The 12,666-nt window shown below is 45.4% G+C and overlaps 1 protein-coding gene and 1 long non-coding RNA gene across 4 annotated transcripts in view; one reads left to right on the forward strand and one right to left on the reverse strand.

Annotated features, from left to right (window-relative positions):
- LOC106582753 (guanine nucleotide-binding protein G(i) subunit alpha-2) overlaps positions 1-12,666 on the forward strand; it is a 189,953-nt gene that overhangs the window by 158,261 nt on the left and 19,026 nt on the right. The gene's annotated exons all lie outside the window — the stretch shown is intronic.
- Positions 1,340-5,150, reverse strand: LOC106582754 (uncharacterized). 3 transcript variants are annotated; one of them, XR_014382128.1, is made up of 5 exons: positions 4,955-5,150; positions 4,605-4,685; positions 3,611-4,189; positions 3,421-3,501; positions 1,340-3,269 (listed from the first exon to the last, which is right to left on the reverse strand). It is a non-coding gene; the product is annotated as an uncharacterized LOC106582754 (long non-coding RNA). The 3 variants fall into 3 exon arrangements; XR_006761335.2 differs by having other exon boundaries at positions 3,611-3,749; positions 4,605-4,709; positions 4,955-5,126; XR_001323381.3 differs by having other exon boundaries at positions 3,611-3,749; positions 4,955-5,123.

Below are 12,666 nucleotides of genomic sequence, written 5' to 3' on the forward strand. Positions count from 1 at the left end.
GGGTACTGTCACGTCCTGACCAGCAGAGGGCGTAATGGTGTTAGTTTTGGTCAGGATGTGGCAGGGTTTTTGTGTGTGTGAATGGTTGTGTTGGTGATTGGACTCCCAATTGAAGGCAGGTGTGTTGAGTTGCCTTTGATTGGGAGTCCTATATAGTAGTGTGTGTTTTTCTTTGGGGTTGTGGGCAGTTGTTTTTGCACTGCGTGTTGTGTGCCTGCAAAACTGTTCCTGTCATCGTGAGTAGAGTTTATTGTTTTTCCCTGTGGATGCTTTACTTGTGTTTATTAACCCTTTCACACGTACCATCACACGGGGTGTGATCGTTCTACAGTGGTCCCTGAAGCGTACGATCACACCCCGTGTGATTAGAACACTAATTTAGAATGCTCATTTAGAACGGCCAGTTTCGAATGACGCAACAATCAACATTTGAGCTGGCCACACTTTTTTCAGAAACTATTTACACAAACAGTCCTTACGTAAACTATACCATGAATTAGCTAATAGCAATTACTATGTACAATTATTGAAAGTAATCCGACAATTAGTTTCAGCGCGCAGCTGGCCACACTTTTTTCATAAACTATTTACACAAACACAGTCCTTACAAAGTTATGTCCAGAATGTGAGCAGTTTATTTTTGGATGCAATGTTCAGATATTCACAGAAGTATCTATAGCATAACACAATCATCCTAACCGGAAAAATGTAGGCTACATTTGTCCTAGCGCTGAGGAAAGATTGACGCAACACAAGCGGTCATATTTTCTAACTCTCGGCTGACATAAACTACACTATGAATTAGCTAATAGCAATTACTATTTACAATTAATCACATCACGGGTTTGCTCACCGTTGATCAAAATAATTGAGTAAAACACTTTCTAGAAATCGAAAGTAATCCGACGATTAGTTTCAGCGCGCAGCCATGCATTTTTTTCCTCACAGAAACCGAAGATAATAACAGACAAAATGAGTTCGGTCTGTTTATAGTATGCACGTTGAAGGGGTGTGTCTACTGTCGTTCACATCCCACCATTCATTTCCAGAAGTCCTCAAAAAATGAGTGAACTCTTACTCACCTCATTTTGTTATAACATCTTTGGTCAGACGATTACGTGAAACCCAGAATGCATTGTATGTCAACAAACATGGCTCCATACACATAGCTGGAATTAGCTTAGCTCATCATAATCAGTATAACCTTCAAATAAGTATTTTACACACATAATATGTGCCCATTACAATCTATGCAAGAATCGGAATGCATGATTTGTCACCTAGAATTGAAAACATGTGAATAAAACAGTAAATACACAAATAATTACCACACAAAACATTTTCTGATGGTGATTTATTGATACAAGTGACGCATGCCGGCAGTCAATCACGTACCCTCTCACTCTGAGCCATTCAGTGTTGTTGTTTATGTATGTAGCTCGTGAGCTAAGCTGTAGCAATAGCAATGTCTTTCAAAAGGAGACAACTCACAAATGTGGAAATTCTGGAGATTTTTTTAAATTCTGACAATGAGTCTGAGTATGAAAGTCAGGAATCAGATTCTGACAGTGACAGTGAGGAGCTGCCCCCCAACCTTGTAGCCATTGAGAACCCTGAATCTGAGGTTCCCTTGTCCACTGACGAAGTACCAGGTCCCTTTGAAGATGCTGGTGGTGATGGAGGCAGACCGACAGTGGATGAAGTACAAGAGTTCTGTGGTAGCTGGAAGGCCGCCAGCCATTTCACCCCTCCTGGCCCTGCTGTTTGCTTTGACGAGTCCCAGTCTGGAGTGCAACGCCCCTTGCCATTTCCAACTGAGGCAGAGTGCTTCAAGTTGTTTCTGACAGAGGAGCTCGTGGGAAACATAGTACAGGAGACCAATCGCTATGCCTTGGAGCTACAGGAGAAGAGAGAGGCAGGAGTGAGGGGGAAACTCGCTAAATGGGTGACAACCACAATTAGTGAAATGTATACCTTCCTGGTGACAGTCCTCCTCATGGGGATAGTAAAGAAGAACTCCCTAAGAGACTACTGGAGCACAGATCCTATGTTTGCAACTCCCTTCTTTGCCACCCTCTTTTCCCAAGACCGCTTCCTAATTCTGCTGCGATGCCTGCATTTCGTCAACAATGCTACTGCCATCCTAAGTGACCCATTATACAAAATAAGAATTGTTCTTATCAGCCTGACATCAGCATTTGGTCGGGTCTTTGTGCCATACAAGGACCTATGCATTGATGAGTCCCTGATGTTATGGAAAGGTAGGCTGGCGTTCCGTCAATATATTCCCTCCAAAAGGCACAGGTTTGGGGTCAAGTTCTTTGTCATGTGCGACGTGAAGACAGGATATGTCCTGGATATTATAGTGTACACAGGGTCTACCACTGACATCAAACATTATGAGGGGCTTGGGGTGTCTGGGTCCGTGGTGATGACCATGCTGGCTCCTCATCTCGGCAAGGGACACACTTTGTACGTGGACAATTGGTACAGCAGTCCCACACTCTTCCAGCATCTGCTCTCCAACAGCACAGGGGCCTGTGGCACAGTCAGGTCGAACAGGAAGGGGATGCCGGCATTCGGATGCAGGAAGATGCAGAGAGGGGAGGTGGAGTTCCAGGAGAACGGTCAACAGCTGGCAGTAAAGTGGCATGACAAAAGAGACGTCCATGTCCTCTCCACTGTCCATACAGCAACCATGTCGGCCACAGAGAAGGTGGACCACCTGACGGGAGAGAGAAAGATAAAACCAGATTGTGTGCTAGACTATAACCTCAAAATGGGGGCCGTGGATAAGGCGGACATGATAAACAGCTTTGTGGAATGCACTCGGAAAACGACCAAGTGGTATAAGAAGATATTTTTCCAGCTGATCGACACTGCTGTCCTCAACGGCAGCATAGTTCACCGCCAACTAACAGGTGAGATGATTACTGAACAAGGTATTTTTGTAATTGGATGTACAGTTCACATACAAATCCATTATGCAATTACAGTGACAATATCTCACCAACCTACCCACTGCCTCATCATCCTCTAACTTTCCTCATCCTCCCCACTCCCTCATAGGTAAAGTAATTACCTACCAAAAATACAGAGAGAACCTCATGAGAGAGCTGTTGGAGGAGCACCACACCCCTCGGCGCCCCTCCACTGGGGGTCGCCCTGCTTTAGACAATCCCCTACGCCTCACTGCACGGCATTTTCCCTGCAAAGTCCCTCAAACTGCTGCTCAAGGTAGTCGCACACGGAGGCACTGCAAAGTCTGCCTGTCTGGCGCCAGGAGAAGTAAGCAGAGGAAGATGACAAAATACATGTGTTTAGCTTGTGATACACCTCTATGTATTTCACCATGCTTTGAGGAGTATCACATGCTCAAGCATTATTGAGCACATCTGCAGCAATAAGTGACTGAATGACCTGACAGGTGACTTGACAGGTGACCTGCCATGATACTATGCCTTTAGAGGTGGGGGTGGAAATGCAGTTGTTGTTCAGTCACTGCATGAATATTAAATATGGGTTATGCATATTCAATTTTTTGTCCTCTAGTAAAACAAGTTGTTGTTGAACCAACTACCAATACTTCAATAAAATAGACGACTATTACATATTGGCCTATGTGTTTTCTTGCTGTGTTTCCATCCAGTAAAACTGTTAAGGAGAGAACGTTAGCATACAAAAGCTGTCCTCAATCTTCAGCTCGAAAGATGTCCAGTTATGATATTGGCAAATACTGTTTGTGGTTTCTGAAAGTACAGAATAAAGAGGAATTATTAATTAGAATACAATATAAGGATATAGCAATAAAACAATATTACAAATAACATAATAAACACAGCTATAAAAATAGTTTATTGCATTGACAAAATCACAGATTTGAGTTATAACAGTAAGAAACTAACTTTTGAGCTCCACAAGGGGGCAAGGCAGGGCAGAACAGAGCCATGCTGAATAGACCAAATAAACAAACCATGGTCATATGTTTTATTTTATTTAACTAGGCAAGTCATTTAACAGCAAATTATTATTTACCTATGATGGCCTACACCGGCCAAACTCGGACAACTTGTGCGCTGCCCTATGGGACTCCCAATCACAGCCAGTTGTGATACAGCCTGGATTTGAACCAGGGTGTCTGTAGTGATGCCTCTAGCACTGAGATGCAGTGCCTTTGAGCGCTGCGCCACTAGGGAGTCATAAGGCCATGTAGCTTCAAAATACAACACAAGCTAATACTTCTCCGACGCAACTAGCATTGTTTTACAGAGCTAATAGAAGAATGTAGCTAGCTACCTAAGCACGATTGAATATAACACCATGAAGGTGGGCCTCCCTGTGGCTCAATTGGTAGAGCATGGTGTTTGCAATGGTGTTTGCAACGCCAGGGTTGTGGGTTCGATTCCCACAGGGGGCCAGTACGGAAGAAAAAAAAAACGTATGAAATGTATTCATTCACTACTGTAAGTCGCTCTGGATAAGAGCGTCTGCTAAATGACTAAAACGAAAAGTTATAAAATGAGTAACGTCCCCTCGCTTATAAGAAGTATACATTATTCTCGCTACAGCATACAGAAACTATTATAATGTAATAAGGCACTTACTTAGAAACGCAGCATGGATTTGAACCAGGGAGTCTGTAGTGACGTCTCTAGCACCGTGCTGTGCCTTTGACCGCTGCGCCACTAGGGAGTCATAAGGCCATGTAGCTTCAAAATACAACACAAGATAATACTTATCTGACGCAATTAGCATTGTTTTACAGAGCTGATAGAAAAATGTAGCTAGCTACCTAAGCACGATTGAATATAACATAAAGGTTATAAAATGAGTAACGTTACCTCACGTGTCCGCGGTTATAAAGAATATACACAAATCTATTATGCTCCATACATACAGTACGCTACAATAGAAACGACATACATAAACTATTACAATGTAATAATGCACTTACTTTGATAGAAACGCACACATTTCCAAAGTTATTATTAGTAACGAAAACAATGAGGGCAACAGATGGAAAATGTGAACACGTGTGCAGATCCTGTTCTGACGGGAGATTAGCAAATGTCTGCAGACTTGAACTGCACAAACAATTGGAAAGTGCTTGGGGAATTTTGTCCGGGTCAGAAATGTCCCAAAAATTCAATTGTCCGCAAAAGTAAAAATGACTATTTTTATGTGAATGAATGAGGAGGCGGAACACACCTAAATTCAAACTGTTCTTAGAAAATAAAAACTTGTTAGAAAATCATTTGAAATTGAAGTTGAAACAGCCTATAAATAAAAACAGTCTGCGTGCTTTGGTTTGAGGGCAGCGCGGATTAACCTGTTGGGGCTAGGGGGCAGTATTTTCACGGCTGGATAAAAAAACGTACCCGATTTAATCTGGTTACTAATCCTACCCAGTAACTAGAATATGCATATACTTATTTTATATGGATAGAAAACACCCTAAAGTTTCTAAAACTGTTTGAATGGTGTCTGTGAGTATAACAGAACTCATTTGGCAGGCAAAACCCTGAGACATTTTCTGACAGGAAGTGGATACCTGATGTGTTGAATTACCTTTAAGCCTATGCCATTGAAACACACAGGGGTTGATTAATGTTTTGGCACTTCCTATTGCTTCCACTAGATGTCACCAGCCTTTACAAAGTGTTTTGAGTCTTTTACTGTGAGATCTGACCGAACAAGAGCCATGGAACGGTGATGGCCGATTAGACTCTGGCGCGCGAGTTCATGTTGGGTACCCTCGTTCCAATACGTTATAAAAGAGAATGCATTCGTCCACCTTGAATATTATTCATGTTCTGGTTAAAAAAGGCACTAATGATTTATGCTATACAACGTTTGACATGTTTGAACGAACGTAAATATATTTTTTCCCCTCGTTCATGACGAGAAGTCCGGCTGGCTTAGATCATGTGCTAACAACACGGATCTTTTTGGATATAAATGATGAGCTTTTTTGAACAAAACTACATTCGTTATGGACCTGGGATTCCTGGAAGTGACATCTGATGAAGAGAATCAAAGGTAATGGATTATTTACATAGTATTTTCGATTTTAGATCTCTCCAACATGGCCGTTTGTCTGTATAGCAAAGCATATTTTTCTGGGCGCAGTGCTCAGATTATTGCAAAGTGTGATTTCCCAGTAAGGTTATTTTTAAATCTGGCAAGTTGATTGCGTTCAAGAGATGTAAATCTATAATTCTTTAAATGACAATATAATATTTTACCAATGTTTTCTAATTTTAATTATTTAATTTGTGGTGCTGACTTGACTGCCGGTTATTGGAGGGAAACGATTTCCTCAACATCAATGCCATAGTAAAACGCTGTTTTTGGATATAAATATGAACTTGATAGAACTAAAAATGCATGCATTGTCTAACATAATGTCCTAGGAGTGTCATCTGATGGAGATTGTAAAAGGTTAGTGCATCATTTTAGCTGGTTTTATGGTTTTGGTGACCCTGTCTTTGAATTGACAAAACATTACACACAGCTATTGTCAATGTACTCTCCTAACATAATCTAACTTTATGCTTTCGCCGTAAAACCTTTTTGAAATCGGACAACGTGGTTAGATTAAGGAGATGTTTATCTTTCAAAGGGTGTAAGATAGTTGTATGTTTGAAAAATTTGAATTTTGACATTTATTTGGTTTCAAATTTGCCGCTCTTGAAATGCACCTGCTGTTGATAGGGTGCACCACGGGTGGCACGCTAGCGTCCCACATAGCCCCAAGAAGTTAAATGCACTGTTACGTAACAATCACATTCTGGAATGGAGAGAACATTCTAACATCACGTGCACAAAAAAACTCACGCTGTGGCAACCGTTAGAGATATTTGGAACTCACGCGTGAAAGTGTTAAAAAACGATGAGTATCCACATTCCCGCTGCGCCTTGGTCCATTTTTGAAGACAGATGTTACAGAACTACCCACCACAAAAGGACCAAGCAGCGGAAGAGGAAGGAGCATTGGGTGGATGAATGGACATGGGAGGACATCCTGGATGGCAAGGGATCCTACACCTGGGAAGAGATCCTGGCCAGAAGGGATCGCCTCCCATGGGAACAGGTGGAGGCACTGAGAAGAGCGGAGGCAGCAGGAGAAGGGAGCGAACGTTATGCTGGAACACGGCTGGCGAGGAAGCCGGAGAGGCACCCCCAATAATTCTTTTGGGGGGGGCACACGGGTAGTTTTGCCAGGCCAAGGAAGAGCCGTAAGCCAGCTACCTGTGATTACAGGGAGGTGCGTATGAGGTGGAGGGCGCCATGTTACGCTGAGGTACGCACCATCTCGTCTATACCTACGCACAGGCCAGTCCGCCCTGTACCAGCGCCCCGCATGTGCCAGGGTGAGGTGAGCATCGAGCCAGAAGGGGTGATGCCAACCCTGCGCTCAAGACCACCAGTGCGCCTCGACGGTCCGGTGTTTCCCGCTATACGCACTAGCATGGAGGTGCGTGTCTCCAGGCTGGCACGTCCAGTACCAGCCCCATGCATCAGGCGTCTAGTGCGTCAGCCCAGCCTCACCAGTCAAGAGTCGCCAGGGCTGCCCCCCAGTCAAGAGTCGCCAGAGCTGCCCGCCAGTCATGAGCCGCCAGAGCCGCCCGACTGCCCGGAGCCGCCCGACTACCCGGAGCCGCCCGACTGCCCGGAGCCGCCAGAGCGGCCCGACTGCCCGGATCTGCCCGAGTGCCCCGCCTGTCCTCCGGCCCAGCCCGAGTGGCCCGCCTGTCCTCCGGCCCAGCCCGAGTGGCCCGCCTGTCCTCCGGCCCAGCCCGAGTGGCCCGTCTGCCCGGCGCAGCTATCGTCGCCACCGAAGTGGGCGACGCAAAGGTGGAGCGAGGTCCACGTCCTGCACCTGAGCCACCTCCAGAAGAGGTGGGTTGGGGAGGGAGGGTGTAGCACAGTGCCGTCGTTGATGGCAGCCACCGTCCCTTCCCTCCCTTATTGTTTAGGGGGATATTTTTTGTTTGGGGATTTGTTTTTTCTTTTAGGTGCATTCCGGGGTCTGCATCTTGAGGGGGGGGGGGGGGGGGGTACTGTCACGTCCTGACCAGCAGAGGGCGTAATGGTGTTAGTTTTGGTCAGGATGTGGCAGGGTTTTTGTGTGTGTGAATGGTTGTGTTGGTGATTGGACTCCCAATTGAAGGCAGGTGTGTTGAGTTGCCTATGATTGGGAGTCCTATATAGTAGTGTGTGTTTTTCTTTGGGGTTGTGGGCAGTTGTTTTTGCACTGCGTGTTGTGTGCCTGCAAAACTGTTCCTGTCATCGTGAGTAGAGTTTATTGTTTTTCCCTGTGGATGCTTTACTTGTGTTTATTAAAAAACTATGAGTATCCACATTCCCTCTGCGCCTTGGTCCATTTTTGAAGACAGATGTTACAAAAACATTGTTAAACACATACTTTCTTGTGGCCATATATTCCATTCACAGGAAGTTCCTGAAGTTCCATTTCAAGGCTGTGGTCTACAAGTTGATGGACCTCATTTTCACGCTTTCACTCTTGCCTCACACTTTCACCAAAGTTGTGGAGGCGGGTTTGGCACCTCTGTGGTGTCTGGGGCTCAGGATATTGGACGACCTGCATGATTGGCTGGTGGTAGCGGAGTCGAGGGAGCAGGTGGTGTAACACACATCCATGCTGGTTTCCCATGTTCAGTCTCTGGGTTTCATAGTGAATCAAGAGAAGAGCTATTTGACTCCATCTCAGCACATTCCGTTTAGACTCTTGGTCCAATTTCAGAAAGGTTTTCACCAGTGCCTGCGCCTATAAGAGATGATGGCTTCTATGATGGCTGTGTTTCCCCCCGGGCTGTTGCTCATGCGACCTTTCCAGCAGCAGTGAGTGAGGTCATCGTTCTCAGGTCATTGACTTCCCACCAGTCATTGCTCTTGACATGCGTGATTCTAATGTTATTCAGTAGAGGGCGCTGACGAGCAAACTCCCCATAGCTGTCTTGTACCTCGTTTCCCTCCTTCAGGGAACAGTATCACGACTCAGGATATGACCCAGATGCAGACATAGTAGGCGATAGTACAAAAGACAAAGTACAGTGAGACACAGGTTTTATCTTGGACACATGAAACATAGGATGGATACGGAGGGTGCGGGGCAACAGAAGACGAACAGCAAAGGGGCTAAGAATTTTAGAGATGGGGAAAGGGAATGTCCACTGATGATGAAACGGGTAAAGTTTACGGGACTCCACCAAGAGGAGTGGACAGCCATACCCTCTGCCCATGCCGATAGCGGGAAGCAGTGGTCTGGTGGTGATCCTCTTGTCATGTTACCTGGATGTGGTCTTCAAAAATTTCAGCCTAGTCTGACTTCCAGGTATAGTGACAGAGGCGGATGAACATCTGGGCAGAGGGTATGCTGACTTTTTGCTCAGGGAAGAGTGGGGGCTGATATCCCAAGGAACACTCGAAGGGTGAGAGACCAGTGGCCGAGCAGAGAAGGGTGTTATGGGCGTATTCTACCCACATGAGTTGCTGGCTCCAGGTGGTGGGGTTGGCGGAGATGAGGCAACAAAGGGGCATCCAGGTCCTGATTGGCTCGCTCCGACCGGCCATTAGATTGGGGGTGGAGACCAGAGGACAGGCTGGCTGATGACCCAATGAGGGTGCAGAACGCCTTCCAGAACCAGGACAAGAACTGGGGACCACGATCAGAGACAATGTCAACCGGAAGTCCATGGATCCGGAAGACGTGCTGCACCATTTGCTGAGCCTACTCCTTGACTGAGGGTAACTTGGGAAGGGGAATAAAATGGGCGGATTTAGAAAACCTATCCACCACCGTCAGGATAGTAGTGTTGCCGGGAGTGGTTGAAGAAGACGAAAGCCAGGGGCCTATGGGAGCCTGGATGGCAGGTCAATCTTGAGGAATGTGTCCAGGACAAACATCCGGTTAGCCTGGCTGGGAATGCTGCACCTTACAGACCAGGTTCTCTATACCCCAGACGACTGCAGCCGGTAGACAGGAGGTAGGGAGGATGATCTCTGGGTCAGATGGAGTAGCTGCAGGGAAATACAACCATGAGAGTGCATCAGGTTTTATGTTCTTGGAGACCATGTGAACGGAACCTTGGGAGAGGTGAGTGCTGAGAGGGGGGAAGCCAGGATACTGTAACCCCGGATGAAGCGGCGGTAGAAATTAGAAAACTCCAGGAAACGTTGCAGCTGCACTCTGGATGTGGGTTGAGGCCAATCCATCACCGCTCTCACCTTGTCGGGATCCATCTGTATATACCCTGCAGAGATGACGTATCCTAGGATGGAGATGGTGGAGCGATGAAATTCACACTTCTTCGCTTTAACGAAAAGCTGGTTCTCCAGGAGACACTGAAGGACTTGTCGGACGTGGAGGACGTGTTCTTGGGCTGAACAGGAAAGACAAGGATGTCGTCGAGGTAGACAAACACTAACTGTTCCGCATGTCCCGGAGCACATCGTTGACCAGGGCCTGGAACACCGCGGGAGTGTTGGTCAGTCCAAATGGCATAACTAAGTACTCATAGTATCCACTAGCCGTGTTAAAGGCTGTTTTCCACTCAAAGAAGAACCCTGCGCCGGCGGCAGAGGCCAATGGATGAATACTCCCTGCAGTGAGAGAGTTCTCAATGTACTCCATAGCCTTGGTCTCTGGACCTGACAGGGAGTTAAGCCACCCGGGATAAGGTCAATGGCGCAGTCGTAATGTCGATGCGGAGGAAGAGACGTAGCATGGGCCTTGTTGAAGACTTCCCGGAGACTCAGTTGGTAGAGCATGGTATTTGCAACGCCAGCATAGTGTGTGCAACGCCAGGGTTGTCGGTTCTTTTCCCACGGGGGGCCAGTACAAAAGAAAATGCATGAAATTAACCTCTATGGGCTAGGTGGGACGCTTGCGTCCCACCTACTCAACAGCCAGTTGAATCCTGTGGCGCGTTATTCAAATACCTTAGATATGATATTACTTCAATTTTTCAAAAATATGACTATTTTACACCATTTTAAAGATAAGACTCTCGTTAATCTAACCACACTGTCCGATTTCAAAAAGGCTTTACAACGAAAGCAAAACATTAGATTATGTCAGCAGAGTACCGAGCCAGAAATAATCAGACACCCATTTTTCAAGCTAGCATATAATGTCACATAAACCCAAACCACAGCTAAATGTAGCACTAACCTTTGATGATCTTCATCAGATGACAACCCTAGGATATTATGTTATACAATACATGCATGTTTTGCTCAATCAAGTTCATATTTATATCAAAAACCAGCTTTTTACATTAGCATGTGACTAGCATGTGACTAGCATTCCCACCGAACACTGCCGGTGAATTTACTAAATTACTCACGATAAACGTTCACAAAAAGCATAACTATTATTTTAAGAATTATAGATACAGAACTCCTCTATGCACTCGATATGTCCGATTTTAAAATAGCTTTTCGGTGAAAGCACATTTTGCAATATTCTCAGTAGATAGCCCGGCATCACAGGGCTAGCTATTTAGACACCCAGCAGGTTTAGCACTCATCAAAGTCAGATTTACTATAAGATAAATGCTATTACCTTTGTTGTCTTCGTCAGAATGCACTCCCAGGACTTCTACTTCAATAACAAATGTTGGTTTGGTCCAAAATAATCCATCGTTATATCCAAACAGCGGCGTTTTGTTCGTGCGTTCTAGACACTATCCTAAAGGCTAAATAAGGGTGACGAGCATGGCGCAATTCGTGACAAAAAAATTCTAAATATTCCATTACCGTACTTCGAAGCATGTCAACCGCTGTTTAAAATCAATTTTTACGTCATTTTTCTCATAAAAAAGCGATAATATTCCGACCGGGAATCTGCGTTTAGATAAACAGACAAAGGAAAAGAAAGCATTCGGTCGAAGCGGGCACGCGCCTAAGCCCATAGTACTCTGAGTGGCCACTTGCCAAAAGCGATAAAGTGTTTCAGCCAGAGCCTGCCTCGATATCGTTCAACGTTTTCCCGGGCTCTGAGACCCTATGGAAGACGTAGGAAGTGTCACGTTATTGCACAGATCCTGAGTCTTCAATAAAAAGAGCCAAGATGAAACACTACTTCTCAGACAGGCCACTTCCTGCTTGAAATCTTCTCAGGTTTTGGCCTGCCATAGGAGTTCTGTTATACTCACAGACACCATTCAAACAGTTTTAGAAACTTTAGGGTGTTTTCTATCCAAAGCCAATAATTATATGCATATTCTAGTTACTGGGCAGGAGTAGTAACCAGATTAAATCGGGTACGTTTTTTATCCAGCCGTGTCAATACTTCCCCTTAGCCCTAACAGGTTAAATGAAATGTATGAAATGTATGCATTCACTACTGTAAGTCACTCTGGATAAGAGCGTCTGCTAAATTACTAAAATGTAAAAATGTAAAATGTAAATGTCCAGGTACTCCGCGGGAATGGCGGAGAGATCCGAGGCTTCTCTCAAGCTTACAGGTAGATATCCCGGGGCAGGCTGGACCGACTTAAGACAATGAGCATGGCAGAACAGGCTCCAACCCACGATAGAACCAGTAGCCAGGTCAATCAGGGGATTGTGCTTCTGGAGCCAAGAATATCTCAAAACCACGGGTACATGGGGAGATTCTATGAGCAGGAACTCTATGCA

The sequence above is a fragment of the Salmo salar genome, chromosome 22 (assembly GCF_965601325.2).
Source record: "Salmo salar chromosome 22, fSalSal1, whole genome shotgun sequence".
NCBI classification, from domain to species: Eukaryota; Metazoa; Chordata; class Actinopteri; order Salmoniformes; family Salmonidae; genus Salmo; species Salmo salar.